The sequence below is a fragment of the Tyto alba genome, unplaced genomic scaffold, assembly GCF_018691265.1.
Source record: "Tyto alba isolate M040663 unplaced genomic scaffold, T.alba_DEE_v4.0 Super-Scaffold_40, whole genome shotgun sequence".
Taxonomy (NCBI): Eukaryota; Metazoa; Chordata; class Aves; order Strigiformes; family Tytonidae; genus Tyto; species Tyto alba.
The window spans coordinates 6,797,186-6,813,818 of NW_024881316.1; the positions used below are offsets into that span (position 1 = coordinate 6,797,186).

Sequence of the window (16,633 nt, forward strand, 5' to 3'; positions counted from 1 at the left end):
CAGCTGAAGAAAGATTTGACTGTCCCAGGTTGAGAAGGTCAAATTGTTATCTAAGGTCAATTCACTTTTGCTTGGCTATGTTTCTCTAGTGGAAGAGAATACAGTTCACAGTTTTCCAGTAGAAGAGAATACAGTTCACTGCTTATAAGCTCTCTATTTATAAATGCATTAGAATATTTTCCTTTTTGTGCTAATAACAAAGCTTGAAGGATAATCTCAATATAACTTCAGAGCACATTATGCGTAGCTGTCTTCTTGACTGTAGAACACCTGAAATCCATTGATTGTATCCACAGTGATTAAAAAAAAAAAAAAAAAAAGTGCAAACAGCAACCAAATTAATTAGTAAGCTGTAGCATGCTGACAAAAGCAAAGATGGCTGAACATTAACTTTATTGAGGTCTATGCATCTAACATTTCAATGAATAATATTTTCTGAGCACTGCAGAAACTGTGTCATCTACATTGTGCACCCCAGTGATATATGGTGGCCTACGAAAACAGATGGATACAGTGAGGTAGATTTCCGTATGTCTGGGTTGGACACAGAAATCCAGACTCTTCCAGTGATCCACAGATCAGTTATTATACAACAAACCCCACCAGCTCCTTCGCAGCTTGCTCAGCCTGTTGTGTCACTATGTAGTTAAGAAACCTTTAATCTTCAGGCTGACATAGGTGCAATGAGTCTACAGAATAAGATTTCATACACAATTTGGATGAAAGATAATTAGTGCCTGTTATTCTAGATGCTTTCCTCCAAGTAGAAGAATGTGGGAAAAAAATCAGAAGTATTGCTTTTACTGCCTCATTCTTTGTGCTATAAACTGCAACTGTGAAAACGTTAGTACAAAAATAAAGCTATTTCTATGTTTCAAGAGTATAAAAGATTGTCAGATAGTCATACAATACTTCTGGTCAAGATGTATCCCTCAAGATACATGCTTAATTTACTCCAGATTAAAATTCTGTTCTTCAGGTTCCCAGTTGAGGACATATTTTTACAATTGTTTCCAGTGAAAAATACATTTTCAGATCTGAGGAACAGACCTTAAATTGTGGCTTTGTGATACCAAAAATGAGCCCACTAAAGGCAATTAGCCCACAAAACTTTATGCCCATGTGTGTAACTCTTCAACTCCAATGGGGGACTGTTCACATTGTGTAAAGAGAATAGCATGAGTCAGACTTTCCACGATGAGGGATTTCAGTGTAACATCACTAATACCATTATAAAATAAAATTTTAAAATCAAACAAGCATAAAGATCAGTCTAAGTGAAAACTGTTGTTCATTGAGTATAATAGATCAAACAGAAGGAAGCAAATTTAACAAGGGAACTATGAAAAACAGCAGTGAAATCAAAGGATGTGAGATGTATTTAGCATGGTTTATCTGAGGCGAAAAAAAATACAAATAAGCAAGGAGATAATGTGCTTTAAAATTCAATAATCAGAGAAAATTATGAATTAATAAGGAAAATAACATCTTCCAAATGTCATATTTGTGATGTACAAGATATTTGAGCCAGATTCATACATATGTTTTAAAAAATGGCAAACCACAGATTTCAACAATAAAAAGCCTTTTCATAATCAGAGAATGGTATAAGAAATCTTGTTAATGAAACAGTTGCACTGTCTCCTGTCACAATATCCTTTGATGACAAATTATGCCTCAAGGTGAGAGCCAAGTCAGTTGAGATTCTTATTCTGAATTACCCCATAGAATCCATCTCTCTCTCTCTCTCTTCTGACTATGGGTAGACCCTGATGAGTTGGGAGCCCATGGAGTAAAGTCACCCTTTGCTACTTCTTTCCTACGTACCAGTTTTCTGTCTAATTTATTGGACACTGATTTAAGTACTTCCATACATTTATTATTATTATTTTTTAGTCTGGAAAGGGTTGAGCATTTTAGCACATTACTTCAATAAACTGTGTCTTCCTTAGAACCTTTTCTTGTCATGTTTTGAATCCTACAACAGTGGGTTTCAGCATTTCTCCTCATGCATTCATATTCACCACCACTTCATCAAAAAAAAAGGACAATTTTAACTATAGATTTTGCAGGAGATTCAATCTATTTCCAGATAACCCATTAACAGTTCCTCCACACTGTACACTCAAAAACTGTTCTCAATGTGCATGCTATTTCCCTCCAGTTATAGTTCTCACTGTCTGACTAAATCAGCCAAACTCAAAACAAACTATTTTCTAAAGTATGCTGAATTACGAAATAAACTAATTTGTGCATTATAGGAAACTTATCTTACAAGAGCCTCCTTTGCACATAAACCTCACCCTTTCCAATCTTAAAAAAAATATCTGTAGAATTAAATTTGCAGTTAGACAAGTTACATATACCTTTGACACTGAACAAGCAACAATTGTGCTGCCTAGCTGACTACAAGTTTTTAGGTAACTTAAAAATTTCAGAAAGTTCAGATTCACTAGGAAATAAGCAAAGAAAGCAATAACATAGTCATGCTGCTCTGTAAATCTAATGTGTACCTGTATCACTAATGCTACCTGCAATTCTCTTCATCCTGTCTCAGGAAGAACACGAGTGATAGTACTTCTGGATGAGGAGACACTGGAGGTGCTAGGACTCTCCACCCAGAGCACTGTTTCAGAGCCAGGGTCACTCTGGACTAGCGCCGATTTTCAGCGCAGAAAACGAGAGCTCTGAAGGAGACAGTCTGCTGAGCTGCCGGGATCCTTGTCCTGACCCAGCACGGCAGCTCCCGCATGTTTTAATAATGCAGCTGGTCTCCAGAAACGACCAGAAGAAGCTTCCTCTTCATTTATCACGTTGCCTCCTCACATGCACTGAGCTTTACCCTTGAGGCAATGGCCAAGCACAGCCAAGTGGGCCCCTGGCTATTCTAAATTATATCAAGGCTGAGAACACTGCAAATCAGGCAGGAAACTTTAATGCCACCTTTGGCCACAATGACCATCAATCCTTTATCCCCATTAGTCACAACTGGAATCCAGCCCAAGTGTCTGCAGTCTTAAACGAGATACCATCTTTGATGACCAGTTTCCATCAGACTTAAGCTAGTCCGGTGACAAAACACCTCTCCTCCCCCACAACCTATGGAGGTGAAAAAAACCAGGGAGAAATAGGATGTCTTCCATAAAAGAAAATTTGTATGCAAAAAACCGTGCTCCTGCTACAACCAGCAATCTACGGTAGAATATTTTTAGGATAAAGATAATTCTGGCTTAGTTCCACAAAATGAATGGTAGAAGTGCCTCAATTTAATTACCACCCCGTGAAGCAATCTGACAGCCCCAATGCAGTGCTTAGTAAGCATTTTACCTCAGACAGCTTGAAGATGTATTGTAGCACTGAAATTACAATACGTACCATGACTTGTTCTGTCATCCTACTTCGGGAGTGCAGCATGCTTGTCTCTATAATGAGCTGTCTGATATTCACCCATTTCACCTGTAGCAAACAGGAGTAAAACGTGAGTAACCATAAGTTGGCATATTAGTTGAAAGCAAGCTAAAATATTCATTTTTGGCAGAAGGCTTCAGATTCTTTTAACTATCTAGACAAGTGTAATACATAATTTACTTACATTTACATTTTGAAAAACATTTTGAATTTTCTAAATTTTTAATTATTACAATCTGGAAAAAAAAAACCACAACAATCCACAAACTCTGTTCTCTCCTTCTCCATCTTACTTTCTGCTTACAAGATTCCTGGAAAGTGTATTAGGGACATACTTGCTACCGTGTCTAACACAGGGATAAAATATGCCTAACTGAAGGACACATATGTCCTTCCTATTGAGAAAATTAACTCTGTAAAAAAAAAGTTCTCTCTGCTTCGTTAAAAAACCAAAGAAGAAAAACGGTGTATTAAAAAAAATGTAATAGGACACTTTATAAAGCTTACATTAATGCAGTTCTGTAATGTTTTTTAAATAAACATATTTATGCTTGAAAAGATATGCCAGTCTGCACTTCTGCAAGTATAATGAAATGATGCACCTTTATTAAAAAACAAAACAAGTGATCCAGCTTGTTTCTAGCAGAAGAAAGATTGAAGATTATTCGTTCATATGAAATCTTACAGAGAAAACTGAGTAGCTTTATTTTCTTTTTAATTATGACATTATATTGAAATTGGACTGTGTCACTCTTCCTCTGGCTAAGCAATTTTTAGAAGGTGTGAGGAAAAGCAGGTAAGCCCAGGCTAAATTGCAAAACACCCACTCCACAAGAACTATTGACACCTATAAGAAGTCCCACCTAGAGCATCCAAGAAATCAGTGATTTTTCAATGACTTAATCATTGACTTAACATCATTGTGAATTAAGAGTCATAGACTGAATCCTGCTTAATGCCATCTCTGAAGCCATGACTGGTGGAACGCAAAAAAACAATACCCCACATTAACCATAGCAATAATAGCCTAAAAAAACACCAAACAAACCCAAAATCAAACCAACCAACCAACCAACCAAACAAAAACCCACAAAAAACCCCAACCAAACAAAAAACAACAAAAAGCAAACAAACAAGCAAACCCACCTTTAAAACAGACTTAGTATAAATAAGTAAAGAAAAAGAACTGAGACCCTTCTGTTTCTCTGTAGGATTTGAAAGAAAGAGTCCTTGCAACAAAAACTTACAGGTAGAAAAGAAGTTTCAGATGTTATTAGAAACCTTGGAGTCCAGATCATACAAGTATCTGTAATACTATCAGTGTACGATGAGTTTAGGAAATTATTTGGAAGTTAATTGAAAATTTATGGTTGAAATGTCTTTATAACCAGAAAAATACCAACAATACATGGTATGATCTGCCCCTTTGTGCTCAACCTTCCTTTTTCTGTTTACTGCACCTACGTTTGGTTAAGGCAGTGCTCACTTCCCTGTGATTGTCTGGGAAAAGGGATCAGATGCTCAAACGTAATTGTGCAGGTCATACATCAGCACAATTTTCTGACAGTGTGTACTTAGCTGTTTCTGAAGACCAAGTCCTCCCTGAGATAGCTTAAGTTAAGAATCTAAATGACAAAAAGTCAAGAATCCTAAATCGTTGAACTGAAACAAGACAAGCTAGATTAAGCGAAGAGTCTGATGAATACAAAGTCAGAAGCAAAGATGATCCAATCCACAGATTTAAAAGTCCAAATACACTTTAGAAAGATCACTTGCTATATGATTTTTTTTATACAATAAGTGGCAACATCTGCAAGATAAAATACAGTTCAGGTTTGCCAGATGTTGGCTCCCTGACAAACGCTGTGTACAATTAATTGGTTTGGGGTCTTATCTGTTATTTTGAGTATGAATTATTTCTCAAACTTTATTTTCTTTCTCTTGCACAATATATCTCTCTTTGTTTCTTTTAAAAATAAAAATGTTCATTCACCTTTATTCAGACTGTCAGGGTTACAGAAAGCAGAAGTACCTCAGGATTTAGAAGGCACTTCCCAGTCACTATTACTTGAAAGCAAGAGTTTTCAGTCTCAAAGAGGCATAATGTCCAAAAAGAAACAATACTCTGAACAAAGATGAAAAATTGTAGATTACTTTCACAGGCTCTTATTCTACAGTGGAGAAAATATCCACACTCTAGCTAGGCTTCTTTGAAAAGAATATTTTCCTTTTATATAGAGATAAAAAGCAAAGCTTTCAGGTCAGAGGCTATAGGGGAAAAGAGCTAATGTCTCCCCATGCTTTGATGTTACAAGTAGTCCCTCGTTACAGAAGCGTATTAGAGCTACTAGTAAACTGAGCCAGCATATTTAATAACCACTTTCAGTATGGGTGGTATATGGATTATTCTGTACAGCAGCAAGGAAAGTCACGCACATTACAAACAATATACAGACCTTTATTTTAACATGTTAACATTATTTTAAAATATGGCATAGCTAAAAAGTAAGGTGTGATTTATAGATCCCATAGGAAGACCTCTCTTTATAAGTGTATCTGAAACAATTATAGACAGCAAACCAGGATTAAGTGTTCCTCTCTCAGTGAAATGTAACACACATAATGGGTTTTGTACTGGTGTGTAATACCTGAAAACAGCAAATTTCAATCTGCTGAGTGCAAAACACGACAGTGATGATTAATAGTATATGATATCTCTGTTGCTTTTGAAACTGAAGGACTGCAGACTGGAGGAGCCAGTCTAAAACAACATGGTCCAGTTCCATTGTCTCACATAAATTTTTAGGAGCAACACCTGAAGGACCTAATGCACCAGTTTGCATTGGTCCTAATGCACCAGAATGGACTGATTTATTTGTTAACCCAGCATTTGGAACACTGTATCTCAAAATTCAGGATAGGTTAAAATGAGGCCAACAAAAATTACCTTAAAAAAAGTCAGTCCAAAATATTAATTAAATTTTTGGTGTTATGTACCACCAAGCTGTAAAGCAGTTAGAGATACCCTTAGAAAAAAAGTATTGAATTATTTTTAACTTCCTTATATTTTTGTATCTATGTAAATTTTAACATGATAAGAGTACTAATCTTCAAATTAACAAAAATAATCTTTATTCTCTTAGATATTTGATATCTTCCATCAGGCCACTACACACAAGAAAATATAATATCTGTTTGAGTTTTGTATAATTTGGAAAATTATATTTGTTTGGATATTAGTAAAATACTAATTGTTGACCGAGACCACTGATTATGCAAATTTGAAAATTACATTAATATTATTTAGGTACCCTGTAGTTTGAGCATGGCTTAGCAGACAATCAAACAGAGAGACTGTCCACCAAAATCTCTCAAAAATTTCAAGTAATCAGAAACCCTACATTTGAACTAGAGGCAGATACATCCTGGCAACTTTTCCTGTCAGAAGTGCCTACAGGAACTTCTGTAACAGCTCCAGATTCCAGACACAAGTGAGCCACTGCAAGAAGGGTAACAAGGGTTTGTGAAGGACTTGCACTAGGGTATTTCTGAAGGAAAGATGGAAAGGATTCAAAAGAAATAGAAAAACAGTAGAAAGGCTGAGAATGGGAAAGTGAAAAAGAATATGAGTTCAGAGGAAAGCTAAGAAAAAGGGGATAAAAACACTAGATATATGAGGAGTAGGGATAAAGAAAGAAAACAGCAAGAAAATAAAAAATGGGGAACCTTAAATAGAGAGGAACAAGGGAAATACCAGTCTCACTAAATGTTTCCTCGTACAGCAGCAAAGAAGAAAATCATTCTCCCCCTGGGTTCGGGTACCTGCCACAAAAAGTCCAGGAGGAGTTTTTGAGCCTGATTATTCTTAACAGATTTCCAGATTACATTTTTAGCTTTGTAAGTTTTGATTATAAATATATTTAGGATGAATGATTCCCTGGAAATATTGGAGAACACAGTGTCCTAAATAACAGCAGCCTTTCTACACTTAGTTTCCACACTGGTAAGATATGTTTGAACGGATTATATTGACTTCACAGTGTTATGAAATCCTGCTGCCCCTCTGCTGGAAGCTACATCTCCGAAAGCAGAGCTGTCTGAAGGGACCCCATTCTCTGTCCCTCCAGATAGCACTGCACTAGCATGAACCCACCTTCTGAGGTAGTATAAACTCTTCATTCTGTAGACATAAACTATATAGACATAAGCTATATGGGTAATGAGTGCAGCAGGAAAAGCTGACAAGCCCCACTACAAGAGCATCAGGAGCAGAGAGTTGTAAACCGGGGTCCAAAACCACAGCAACTGTATTCATCAGAGGACCTCCTGAGATGTCTGACAGCTTTTAACAAGTAAAATAACAAAAAATGCAGTCCTACTTTCACAATGGAAGGCGTTACACACAAAGGCTACGTTTTGTTTCTCTCAAATGATTGAAAGTGCCCAAGTTATGATGGACCGTGTCCTGTTTTCTGTTTCAACATCTATTTTGGAAATCTCTAGGTTTTTCCAGATGTTTCCAGGCTACCTTCTTAGTAACACACTTGTGAAACACCCGAAACCTGTCTGCTGTTTCTTCACCCTGCCCCCACACCAATTTCTGCTGTACTGTTGAAGTATCTGCACAATGGCAAGTTGGTTCCTCAATCTCTTTTCATACGTCGGCGTAACTCTACTCCATTTAGATGGCAATAGTTTTTAGACTCATTTTCTCCCATTTCCGTTGGGGAGGCCCTATGTGGACCCCATTGCAGCTCCCCAGGCAGGACCAGAAGGACCACGTGTGGATTTCCAGGTGGGAAGTGTAAACAGGGCGAATTTTGTGTGCAATTATTTGTCACAATGCAGGATGGATCTGCAGGAATCCCCAGCAGGTTGGTGTGATTCCCCCGCAAGAATTCTTCCTTTTTGCCCTTGTTTCTTCTTAAGCATCTTCTTAGCCACAAGGAACAAAGACCATCCAGTGCACATGTTTGTAAAGAAACACAAGAGAAGGCTCTACTGCTAACAAGCAATAGTAATGAGAGTTTTCTTCGGAAAGCTATGTGAATTATAAACAATATACTACTGCCATGTGTTAGAAAAGAACAAGGTCACTAGTGACAGAGAAACTAACTGTTATTCTTAAAAGACAAAGTCAGGAGATACAAAAGGGCATACATCATTTCCCTCTGAAATTGTATGATAAAATGACAGCAAAAATCAGCTTAGAAGCAACACGTGAACTAGCCTTCTGTGCCTCCTGCTCTCTTCCTTCCAAGACTAAATGGATCTGTGTCTCTCTTTTGTCACATTGTTGTAACTTTCATTCAGGCTCCCCACTTCACCTTGACCGCATCTGAACAGTGACAATATGTTTCTTGTTCTTCACACTTTTCCCAGCAAGGATCACTGACAGCCTCTTACTTTGTGTTTTCGCGGCTGTTGAGGCAGTGATTTTTTTTTTTTTTTTCTTCTTTTTCCTCCAGCCATCATCATTGCTATTTGGAGAGAATTTGGTTCAATTTCCATTTTAAACATGAAATGTTTGAATTAGCTCATAATGTCTGCCAGCTTGCAGAGGAAAGAGCTGGTCTTGAGGAGAAAAAAAAAAAAGTTTTATTTTTTGCAAAATAAAAAATGAAAAGCTGCAGAATAATCTTAAATCATTTTATACTGCACATAAAACTTGAAAATAATGAGAGCTCTTCAATTTAGAAATGATTGGGGTTCTAGGCATATGAATCAGAGAGAGCTGTAAAATTATTAGAACACTACAGCATCTTTCGTAAGCATTTCAATTCAGAGGTGATCAAAGATTCTGGACTTGCAGAGCAATTTACTTGGCATTTGCAGGAAAGCCTCACTCTTTCAAACTGAAGCACTCTTAACAATATGAAGAACTCCAATAATTTTAAATTGATGTATACCATACATGCCTAGAAATCCAATTTAGTCTTTAAATAAAAACATTATAACTTCAGAAGTATGAAGGGCCCACCCACAACATAACAGCAATCTAGCCTTTCCAATTCACATATCAATTCAGCCTAGCTGTTATTTCTCCCATGCTAGGTTTTTCTGGCATGAGGAATTGCTGAAAACATTAGAGATGAGTATTTGTTTCTTTTAACCCTATCCTTCAGCTTCCTTTCTGATTATCTATGTATTTTTTCCTAAACCCAGTGCACTTCTGGACAGCCTCAGATTGTAAGATGCTTTGCAAGGTGTAAATGGTATTTCTAAATACTTTTAAATACTGACACTTAAAACCAGAAGAAAATGTTTAAACCACATCAAAGATGCAATGTATTCTCAACCAAAACTTTATTCAGCTGATTTTAATTTTGTAAATAAGTATATCTATTTTTAATTTATCTGAGATTAGGTTTGCAATTAAGTGTATCTGTTCTTAAGGGAAACACAAAGTACACTGATTTCTAAAACAATATTGATAGAGCAGGAAAATAAAATTAAGTCTAAATTTTTAAAATTACATCTCAATCATGCATGAAAAAAAAATAATTAAAAGTCCCCTGAGGCAGATAGGCCTTGTGTTGACCCAGCAGGTCTTCTGCTACTTCCATGCAAATCATCCTTCTGTGTAAAACAGACTCCTGTCACCCGCCAACTTATGAAGTCTCTCAGTTTCACATGACAGGCAACCAATCTTCCAGTCATACTGGCCACGCCATAAACTCTTCCTGTAGCCCACAAGGCTACAGAAACTCAAGTTTTCTTTTCATTATTGACACAGATGTAGGACTGTGTGAGACGTATATGAGGCAGACAATTATATTTCCGGTTAGATGTTGTCTTGGCATTCAGTTCTGAAAGTATCACATTCAGTCCTGACTAGGTGCTATCAAGACATCAACACAAATTTGGATATCCCTTGATAATGTTGGGGAAAACCAGTGCAGTGGAAACAAATAGGTAAAGGGGATTGATCAGACTAGATGATCATAAATGTTTCCCTCAGGCTTTAAAACTACACAGACGTTATTTTGTTTCATACAGGAGATGCAGGTGATGCACTGGTGGGTGGAAAAGCCCTGGACAGCATAATCCACTTCTGTCACAAATGGATAAGATTCGCTGACATTATTTTAGATTTTACAAACTGTAAGAAGCTCCTCCAACATGTATCATGCTGGAATACTTTTAAGTTAGAAGGAACTTCTGGAAGTCATCTGGTGCAACCCACTAGCATGGTTCAGGTTGCTCAGGATTTTGTACAGTCAAGATCTGAATATCTCCAGGGGTGTAGTTTTATAAATCACTAATGCCTCTTTACGTTCTTTATCTTTTAAATTACAGTATTCTAATATTAGGAAATTTTAGTTTTTCTACCTGAGAAGTTAATATCCAGTCCTGTTTCTAAGGATAGAACATATCTATGAAATATTAATGTGGTGTAAACCAATGAAGGTGCCCTTGAATGTTTTTCAGTACTATTGGAGTTTATGTGATCTATGTTAAGAAGTCTATTCTGTTCTCCATGGGCTATAGCTTAGCCTCAAGACTTAGTGGATGTGTGACTTAGCGCAAATTTAGTGGAGACTATGATGTTTATAAACCCTTACATAATGTCATACAAAAAGTAGTATTAGTAGATTTCTACCTTGAACTATGCCAGGCTCACTGTCAGACAACAGAAGTGCTTATAAGTATCCATCATAATGTTCCTGGGCTTACAAAATTAATTTAGCTCCTTGTGGTGGAGACTGACACCAGCTAGCAGAGGATGCATTTTATAGTATGCATTCTCTTATCTTGAAAATAGAAAAGGACACTAAACCACTCCAAAAACATTTAGATAATGAAACCTGAAGTACCTCTAACTGGACAAATTTGTGAGAAAGCTTGAGGACCAAGCCACAAATAATAGACACAGAATTGCACATTTCACATGCATCTTAATTATTTTCTACCAGATATGACCTTCCTTTCCCATATTGGCTTTGTGTGAAGTTTGAAAGCAAACTTATTTCAGAAGCATTAGAAGAGGAATAGCTGTCATGGCTTCAAAAGGGAAACTATCTACATGTTCAGTATTAAATGTAGATGCAGTCAGAAAAAGAAGAGACATTACCAATAAGCAAGTATTTTCTAATGCCTGAATTCTTTATAATTTTAACTGCAGACTTAAATTACATTTAAATGTATATAAGGTATATAATTTATTTCAGGAAAAAAAATTTTAGCTTAGTATAGCATTTCACTTTGACTTATTCAAATAATCTATATGGGAGAGAAATGTGTTCTTATTGCTTCCTGAAGCTGTTTTTTGGCATTGTTCTGTAAGAGAAGGTTGTCCAAACAAAAGAGAAAAATAGTTCATGCCATTACAACTATTTTGTGTAAGAACCATATGCCTCCTATTGTTTTTGAGCCAAAACCTCAAATGTTCCTGACATGACAAAAGTCTAGAAGTCTTAATCTACAGCTAACCTTTCAGCTTCCTCAGTGTTGAAGATTATTGTTCTGCTTTGAGTAGTTTAATCAGGTACTTAAAATATCCCTTTATGCGCACAGCAGCTATCTGAAATCAGCTGCCTTCAGCCTTTCTAGAAGCCTCAGGCCAGGAAGAGAAAAAGGTAAATAATGTCATAAAAAGTGCCTAAGCTCAATAAGCTCTCCTAATAACTTAATAGATTTCCCTTTATGATTCACCTCAACCTCTTAATATGTTTTAAAAACTAACCTCCTAATGTCCTAAAGTTTTAAAACATGGTAAGACATTTTTTAAAATACCATTTTTCAATACTAATTTGAGAAGACTTTGAACTAAAACAAATAATCTTTTTTAAAACCATGTACTGCTTCGGTTTTAAAATGTTTCTGTATACTGAGAACAGAAGGAACAACTCTGAATAAGGAAAACACCCATCCAAGTCAAAACCAGCAGCTAGCAGTTGCTTTTGCTGTAGTTTTCTCCAAAAAGCCTATTTTATGTTGATTTTGGTTTGTTTTCACTGCCTGTTAAACACAATGGAAATAGCATGTTTTGCACACTCCCATAATTCAAGAATTCTGAAAGGATTTCACTGAAGCTTCCCAAATAAATTCTTTGGTTGCAAAGAATATCCATGAATAGTTACAATTTCAGCCCAAAGACTGAGGGCTTCACACAGTTATGACTGTGTGCGTTTATGACATAAACCCTTCTGGTAATCCAACCACGGAGGACTTCAACAAGTCAGCAGTAATGAGTGTGTTATACCGGTCCTTAAGAGTACATGTAGGATATTTGATTTGCTGTAAAAGAAATATAGCCCTACTTGTAGGACAATTCCTCCAAAATAAAATCACAGTCTCCTACCTTTTTCACTGAGTATTTCTTTCCACTTAGTTCTGTTAAAAAAATATTAAATGGAAACCAGCAACTCTTTTTCACTCTTCTAGATAGATAATGTTACAAAAAAAAAACCAACACAAATGCCCACCTATGAATGCTTAGGACCAAGGAGGGCACTGAATGCTAATACCTTAAAACTAGAAGTAAATTGATTACATTTCTAGGAGATAAACTTTTCCATACCTCAATATACATACTTATATACGTATTTGAATTGTGATACTTTGTAAATACCATGATTACCATATTAAAGTAGATAACCTTGAGACCATAATGACAATGAACTTTTGAAATCTGGGCCTAGTTTAGCCCCGAATACCCTCACTGTAGTCAACAAGAATTTACAGAACCTGGGCAAAGATATAAATATATATATTTATTTAGCATTTAGATTCTTGAAGCGATGCATGAAGCAGTGTACACTAGCAGATGCTATTTTTTAATTTAAGAATTCCTCCTCTATCATGAAGATAAATCCTATACTGAAGGTGCTGTTTTGCCATTTCCTTTCTTGTTAATTATGAGCAAAACAAACACAACCTCAGAAAAACTTTGTTATTACTGGGAGAAAGGAAGGGGGAAAAATAAAGAGAGTGAGACAAAGCATGTGGGAAGTGGGGATTTTTGCCAACTTGTATGATTAATATAAATGGACATTAAAGTTTTTGTAAAGGAAATTTCAAAAGGAAATGAGATGTTTAATATTGGCTCTATTAGCCAGCATACCAGTCACTGGAACAGAGTATTTACTCCTTGAAGGTGTGGCAGGGGATGGAAAATTATCTATTAATACTTCTCACTGAACATGGGAAATGAAAGATTAAAATTAAATAGCCAGAGGAGATTCAAATGGGGCACTTTTACTGCCACTACAAGATGCATCTTCACGCTGTAATTCTTGAGACACTTTTCCTGAGCTTGAGATTCACCGCACAGAGACTATGAGGTGAGGTTCTATTGCCCACGTTCTTCTTTTCCAGTCGGTCTGCCTCCCTCTGCACTTTTGCTCCTCCTGGATCCTTGGTCATCTATCCACATACAATAGAGTCTGCACCTTCTGGCACAGGCAGAAAATTAGTAGGGTGCATTATTTACCAGTGACTGCCTTCAAAATACTCCTGGGTAGGGTGGAAGTTGTCCTTCAGTGTTTCTGAGATCACATCTCTTTTCACAGCTGTCTGTCTGGTAGAATCTAAGTTAAAGAACAGGTTATTTTATATTAGAATATATTACATTTATTTCAATTCTATTTGCATTTTCAGTGGGGTTTCTCTCCCCCGATTTTAGCTATCTGAAGGCTTGACAATGAACTCAGTGAGAGCTCAAGACACCTGCAACGACATATTTACACACAGGCGCCTACAGACACACTGAATAGCCCCTGAACCATGGGGCTTGGTTCAGCTGACCACGCGTGGGTACCTAATGCCATTTGGCACATCCTGGGTATCCAAGATGTACCTGACAGGTCCACAAAGATGACACAAGACTTGCAGGAGACCGGCTTCCAGAGTGGGCATTTCACAGCGCCGCAGATACCGCTAGACCCTGTGAGGAGGCAGCTGAATCAGGCCTCCCATCGAAACACTCGGAAATGTTCAGAAGAGAATTCGTTACCAAGCACGGTGTCTGCATTAAGGTGAGCTGAATGGCTCTCTAGGCCCTAGCGACTATACATCCCCTGACTTAATGACAGCCTAACACCTAGCACCTATGTCAACGCCATCATTAGAAACCTGGCTGTAGCAGGATTTAGGAACATTAATTGTAGGTGTTTGTGATTGGGAGCTGAATCTTGACATGGTTGTCTAGGTTCCTTTTTCTGCTACGGAAAATAATAAACCTACCCAAAGGGCAATTCAATCTATCTGAAAAATTAAGTCTAAGATAGGTGAGAGGATTTGCCACTTGGAAGCATTCCCCCTCCTACCCAATGACTTTAGACCAGGCTGAGATAACTGCCATAAACCAACAGTGCAAACCGCCTGACATTACGCACGCTGACTCCAAGTGTTGCAAATTAAATTTTGAGGTAGAATCTTACAATGATCATTTACATATTTTTTAAACATTTCAATTACTTTTAATAAACCTGGATAGCAGTGACACACTTAAGAAATCGATATACAGCTCTCCCTCACTGTACAGCAGTTATTCTGACACCTTTAAAGTTTGATGTCATCAAAACAGGACTGCATTTAACCTGAATCCTTCTTTCACTGTTTTTCTTTAACCACATGGATAGTTTATATACATTTTTCATTAACCTTTTTAATAAAATAATAAAATGTTTCTTGCCTGCTCACAGTAAAGCTTGATTTTTCTATCTGTTTAAAATATCCCTCATTGGTAACACCTACAAATCCAGCTAATCTGGCTATTTCGGAAATATAAAAGTATACTTAAATTGGATTTTAAAATTATAAACAACAAAGGACCCATATCATTCTAAGATTAGAAACTTGACTAATAATTCAAAAGAACTGACTAAAATAGTTACTCCGATATGAACTTCCATGCCAAATTTCAGCACAACCGAATTTGATTCAATTTATAAATACGTGCAAATTAAAGCCTTCGCCCACTTTAGAACAAAACGGCTAACATCCATAATTATTTTATGGATGAGAACATAATTCTAAACAAATACAGCCCTTATTCAGAACCATATTTCTTGAAAAAATTGTTGATCTTTTGTTTTACTCTCCTGCTTTACTCTTTTTCAAGCTTAATGTTTTTTCTTCACCTTCTCCATTCTCATTGTTTTGTCCACTGCTCTTCATTTTTCAGTGTTTTTAAAGGCAGGAAGAAAAGAGTAGTGCTTCAGGCAGAGAAAAAAAAGGAAGGAGATTTTCTTAAAAGACTGAAAAAAAACCCTAAAATAAGGCTGCAGATTTTCACAACTAAGTAATCAGATGAGTTCTCTCTCGGTAAATAAATATACCTTAAGACATGAGCAATGAAAATTGCTTTATATTGTAGACAGAAAATGTATTCCTCTCTCTACTAGATCCACCCATCAAATAACAACAGAAATTTGAAAAAGAAAGGGGTTGTGGTTTGGTCGGACCATCAGGAGAGAAGGGGTTCAGGACAGGAGATGAACTGAGGATGGTTTTTCAGACATCCCCTTCCACTCACTGCCGAGGCTGTCGGACGCTTCCTCCACTCCCACCTACCAGAGCTTCGAGGGAAAAATGATGCCAGTGGGAGTATCCCCCACTGTGTAAAGGCATCAGCACAAACCAAGGCCTAGCGTGCCCAGTCTCTTCGCTTCTTTAAGCACTAAATTCCTCTCGAGTGGAGAATAACTCTCCATTCATGACAGACTAGGATAAATTACTCTGGATTTAAAAAATCAAATTTTCTTGAATCCAGTCTATGTTTGCACAACTTAGTTCAAGTTGAAGGATCTTAACCTAGAAAAAAGTGCATATTTCTCCTTGCTAGTAGATGATTCATTCAACAAAGTTACTAAGCTGGACGATTAGCTGGATGCTAAACTGACTGATGGTCGGTGTAAGGCCACTCCTTATGTTTCAAGCACGTGTTCTTAAGGTACTCAGAGATTTTGAGGAAGGCATTTCACATCTCTAAATAAAGAAAACCTCAGAGGGTATAATGCTGCCAGATTTGACTTAATTTCCTCCTCCACTAGCCACTCCACCTTGTATAAATGTAGGAAGAAACATTGCAGGGATGTGAAAAAGTGTAGAAAACCCTGGGTCCTGAAATGCCTGATCCTGCCCTCTGGTTTAATGGGTGGTGTGAGATGACTGGGGACCATTAGAGCAGCTCTTTAACTTGCATGGTGGTGGGGGGCTGGGGAGTTGGGGGGCCCTCCCGGCTGCTCCGGCAGCCCCAGTGAGCCAACTGGCCCATCCA

At 37.1% G+C, this 16,633-nt stretch overlaps 1 long non-coding RNA gene across 3 annotated transcripts in view; it reads right to left on the reverse strand.

Moving 5' to 3' along the window:
• LOC116964974 overlaps positions 1–16,633 on the reverse strand; it is a 215,770-nt gene that overhangs the window by 34,846 nt on the left and 164,291 nt on the right. For 2 of the 3 annotated variants that reach the window (XR_006166528.1, XR_004409063.2), the window contains 2 exons: positions 13,844–13,940; positions 3,376–3,456 (listed from right to left, as the gene is read on the reverse strand). This is a non-coding gene — a long non-coding RNA (uncharacterized LOC116964974). The remainder of the gene's footprint in view (positions 1–3,375; positions 3,457–13,843; positions 13,941–16,633) is intronic. The other variant, XR_004409064.2, reaches the window with a different exon arrangement.